Source organism: Gopherus flavomarginatus, assembly GCF_025201925.1.
Source record: "Gopherus flavomarginatus isolate rGopFla2 chromosome 13 unlocalized genomic scaffold, rGopFla2.mat.asm SUPER_13_unloc_1, whole genome shotgun sequence".
Classification (NCBI taxonomy): domain Eukaryota; kingdom Metazoa; phylum Chordata; order Testudines; family Testudinidae; genus Gopherus; species Gopherus flavomarginatus.
Genome location: NW_026114609.1, coordinates 5,287,901 through 5,292,879, shown reverse-complemented (window position 1 = coordinate 5,292,879; position 4,979 = coordinate 5,287,901). Strand labels below are relative to the sequence as shown.

Below are 4,979 nucleotides of genomic sequence, written 5' to 3'. Positions count from 1 at the left end.
GCCACAGGACTCTCACTTTTTACAAATCCTGGTTAACGCAGCTACCCCTGTGATTTACTAAAGGTAGATCGTGTCAAAACCAATCTGATCTCCTTCTTTGAGAAGGTGACAGATTACTTAGATAAAGGAAATGCGGTAGATATAATTTACCTAGATTTCAGTAAGGCGTTCGACACGGTTCCGATGAATATGATGATGGGGATGAATATGAAAGTTGTAAGGTGGATAAGGAACTGGTTAATGGGAGACTCCAGCGGGTCGTATTGAAAGGTGAACTGTCAGGCTGGATGGAGGTCACTAGTGGAGTCCCTCAAGGATCAGTTTTGGGACCGATCTTATTTAACCTTTTTATTACTGACCTTGGCACAAAGAGCGGGAATGTGCTAATAAAGTTTGCGGATGACACAAAGCTGGGAGGTATGCTAACACGGAGAAGGACAGGGATTACTATTCAGGAAGATCTGAACCACCTTGTAAACTGGAGTAATAGAAATAGGATGAAATACAATAGTGAAAAGTACAAGGTCATGCACTTAAGAATTAATAATAAGAATTTTGGATATACATTGGGGGCGCATCAGTTGGAAGCGACGGAGGAGGAGAAGGACCTTGGGGTACTGGTTGATAGCAGGATGACTATGAGTCGCCAATGTGATACGGCTGTTAAAAAAGCAAATGCGATTTTGGGATGCATCAGGCGGGGTATTTCCTGCAAGGATAAGGAGGTGTTAGTACCGTTATATAAGGCGTTGGTGAGACCTCATCTGGAATACTGTGTGCAGTTCTGGTGTCCCATGTTCAAGAAGGATGAATTCAAACTGGAACAGGTTCAGAGACGGGCTACAAGTATGATCCGAGGAATGGAAAACCTGCCTTATGAAAGGAGACTCAAAGAGCTTGGCTTGTTTAGCCTGGCCAAAAGAAGGCTGCGGGGGGATATGCTTGCTCTATATAAATATATCAGGGGGGTTAACGTTAGGGAGGGAGAGGAATTATTTAAGTTTAGTACTAATGTAGGCACGAGGACGAATGGGTATAAACTGGATATTAGGAAGTTTAGACTTGAAATTAGACGAAGGTTTCTAACCATTAGGGGAGTGAAGTTCTGGAACAGCCTTCCGAGGGAAGTAGTGGGGGCAAAAGACTTTTCTGGCTTTAAGACAAAGCTTGATAAGTATATGGAGGGGATGTTATGATAGGATCATTAATTTGGGCAATTGGATTACCACCAGATAGGTCTGCTCAATGGTCTGCAGGGAGATGTTGGATGGGATGGGAACAGAGTTACTGCAGAGAACTCCTTCTTGGGTGCTGGCTGGTGAGTCTTGCCCACATGCTCAGGGTTTAGCTGATCGCCATATTTGGGGTCGGGAAGGAATTTTCCTCCAGGGCGGATTGGCAGGGGCCCTGGAGGTTTTTTTGCCTTCCCCTGCAGCGTGGGGCACGGGTCGCTTGCTGGTGGATTCTCTGCAGCTTGAGGTCTTCAAACCAATTTTGAGGATTTCAATAACTCGCTCCTGGGTTAGGGGTTGTTATAAAAGTGGATGGGTAGGGTTCTGTGGCCTGCCTTGTGCAGGAGGTCAGACTAGATGATCATATTGGTCCCTTCTGGTCTATGAGTCTATGAACCCTGTAATATTTACATCTTGAAGTTACAGAGCTAATTCTTTACTTTTTCCTTTCTTTATTAAAAAATTTCTTTTTTAGAGAACCTGATTGATTTTTTTTCCTTGTTTCCCTTGTGTTATTCCAGGGGATTGGGATAACTCACCAGAACAGGTGGGGGGGGAGACGGGAGGGGGAGAGAAAGAATCTCTCTTTGTTTTCCTTGAATCTGTTTGCCTCTTTGTGGAAAGGAAGGGAGATGCTTCTCTGTATGGTGATTTAAGAGGTTGGATCAGTATCTCTCAGGATAGCCCAGGGAGGGAAACTCTAGGAGGGGGAAAGGTGGGGGAATGGTTTATTACTCCTTGTTTTAAGAACCCAAGGGATCTGGGTTCTTGGGGTCCCCAGAGAAGGCTGGGAGGTCAGAGTGCTCCAAAACACTATATTTTAGGTGGTGGCAGCGCTATGAAATCTAAGCTGGTAATTAAGCTTAGAGGATTCAGATGCTAGTATCTCATTTTCTGAACTCTAAGGTTCAGATCTGAGAAGGAATGCTGTGATACTCGTAGTGTAGACATCCCCTGTGATTAACAGCTTTGGTGGCTAATTGAAAGGCTGATGGTTCAAACTCAAGTGAAGATGGAGGTGTTTTTTTCAGTGATGAGAATCCAGTACATTTTAACAGGCTGAAAATCTCCTCAATGCTGCTCTAGCCTCATTGGTCAAGCATAAGTAGCCTTTTCACGAGAGGCATTGGTGGTATAGTGGTGAGCATAGCTGCCTTCCAAGCAGTTGACCTGGGTTCAATTCCCAGCCAATGCAATGATGTGATGTTTTCTCCCCTGGGAATTAGTTTAATTTCAGTCACATTGTATCAGTTTATCAATGGAATGAGAGAATCAATGTCCTGCAGGGCGTTCAACACACAATGGAGGAAGAAAGGGGTGGGACTAGACAATGAGCAGGTGGAGTTATCCTGGTATTACAATGTTTGGTTTATTTTTTTTTTTAAAACTTCCTTTACTTTCCTCTCCCTTTTAGACTTGGAGCCTTTAAGGTCAGAAGGGAGCAATGTGATCATCTAGTCCGACCTGCTGCACCTTACAGGCCAAAAGACCCCCCCTCCCCTCCTGTAATAGACCCGGGAGGGGAGGCAGCTGTGTGCACTGCCCCTACCCCAGGCAGCACATGGAGGCCCTCTGCCACACAGCATGCCCCAAGAGGGAGTGGGGGGCCAAGCAGATGATCCAGCATGAGGGGATCATTCTCATTCGTAGCTGTCCAGCTGTATGGGGCAGGAGGTCCTTGTATTTGGAGCAGTGGGAGTGAACTGCGTGCACTTGTGTCTCTGAGCACAATTTTGTGAATAGTATGGTGTGTGTAGGGGGGGTGAGTGTGAGTGTTTTTGCGGGTGTGATTGTTTCTTTCTTTGGGGGTTGGACTAACATGTCCCTCTGGGTGTGTTGTGTGTGAGCGTTCTTGGGATTGTGTGAGTCCCTTTGTGTGTGTGTGTGTGTCACTTGCTGCAGAGTACAAAATCCTGCAAAGCCATTTCTTACTGGTTAGCCCAGCAACACACTGATACAAACAGTGTCACAGACTCACACACACAGAGCAGGGCTCAGCAGAGGGCAGCAGGGACACACACGTCTCCCCTGGGCCAGCTTGGACAATTTCCCATCATGACTCGGCACAATGCTGGTGCCCCCACACAGAGGTGGGCAGTGACTGGGCAGCGGGGGCAGATGTGCTGGATCTGTAAAAGCAGCAGAGAGTCCTGTGGCACCTTATAGACTAACAGACGTATTGGAGCATGAGCTTTTGTGGGTGAATCCCCACTTCGTTGGCTAGATTCAGAAGGAAGCACTTTGGGAAAATCAGTCAAGGCCCTTAGCAGAGCTGGGACAGAGACCCAGTGACCCCTGCACCACCCTGGGAGGGCAGTGGGGTTTAGTGGTCAGAGCAGGGAGAGGCTGGACACCAGGACCCCTGGGTTCTATCCTTGGCTCTGGAAGTGGAAAGGGTCTAGAGCAGGGGGACTGGGATCCAGGACTCCTGGGTTCCATAGGGGAGACTGTTTTTCCCTGTGCTTCCCTCCCTCGAGAGCCCAGCCCAGCCCCCTAGTGGAGACTGAGCAGGAGTCGGGGGAGTTGTTCTCCCACTTTGGAGTTATGATTCAAACTCCTCCCCCAAGGACTGTGACATCACAGAATCTGCCCCCCCCCCAACACAGAGAAAACTAGTGGGGTTAGGAGGGCTCTAGCTGCACCCACCAGACAACCCTGGTCATTGCAAGAAACCCCCAAACCTACTTGCACCCACAAAACACCCTCTCAGGGTATACGCCTCCTGCTAGGACAGGACCTCTTGCTCCCACCCCTTTTCTTATCACCACAAGCTGCTCCCAGCCAGGCACCACACCCCATTCACACACCTTTTGTCACTACATAGCTCAGTGGCAATCACTGCCCCGAAGTGACTCCGCTGCAGGCACTCCCCACACGAACTCCCCACACCGGATTCTGTCCACACACAGAGAATTCTCTCTGCCTGGCTCCTTCGGTTCATCTCACTGCTCTCCCTACTGCCGCCAGACACTACTTATCTGCATAACCCCGCATTGTTTGGTTCTTGCTGGCCCGTGCTTGTGCCTGCTGGTTTCCTTCCTGCTGTCCCTGGTGTGTAAAGACAGAAGCGTTTTTGAATCTCTTTGAGTTGTTGTTAGTGCTTCAGTTGTTTGCCTTAATCTTATGCCGTTGGATCTCTTTCAGGGTGTGTTTTGGTTCTGAGAAGTAAAAGGCTGCTCTGTGTGTGTGTGGTGTTATGGAGCGAGGTAGCAAAGGTTGGTTGCAGAGGTGGTGCATGTGCCACGAAAATTGTTTCTTGTTTCTCCCAGGAGGAAGGTGTTTTGCACCCCAGTAACCGGGCTCTCACTGCAGCTTTCCTTTCACTAAATAAGATTTTTACCAAATATAAATTGCCCTCCAATTTCTCTAAGAGAAATTGAAATTGTATCTTTGTACTAATATCCCAAGTGTGCAAGTCCATCCCCTCAGAGCAGCCCCACACCCTGAGGCCAGGGGAGAATCCCAGCTGGTTTGTGCATTTGTAACCCTGGGGCCTGAAGCTGATGAGAGAAAGGGAAGTGAGCCATCTTGGAGCTTTCCGATATCACCTGCGGGGAGCACAGGGATTTGACTGAGTAACATCCTGGCTAATTTTCACCTTGTTCTCCGCCAGCAGGATCCACTGGAGAGTTCAGGAGTGACTTGACCATGGCAGCACCCTATTTACATATTAAAAGCTGGCATTTTGGGGCCAATGGGGTGAAATGTGAGTACTTTTGGGGTTGGGACCCACATGAGAAGGGATAT

The 4,979-nt window shown here is 48.1% G+C and overlaps 1 non-coding gene across 1 annotated transcript; it reads left to right on the top strand.

Moving 5' to 3' along the window:
- Nucleotides 1–2,355: 2,355 nt before the first annotated feature.
- On the top strand, nucleotides 2,356–2,427 carry TRNAG-UCC (transfer RNA glycine (anticodon UCC)). The gene has a single exon. It is a non-coding gene; the product is annotated as a tRNA-Gly (tRNA).
- Nucleotides 2,428–4,979: the final 2,552 nt, after the last annotated feature.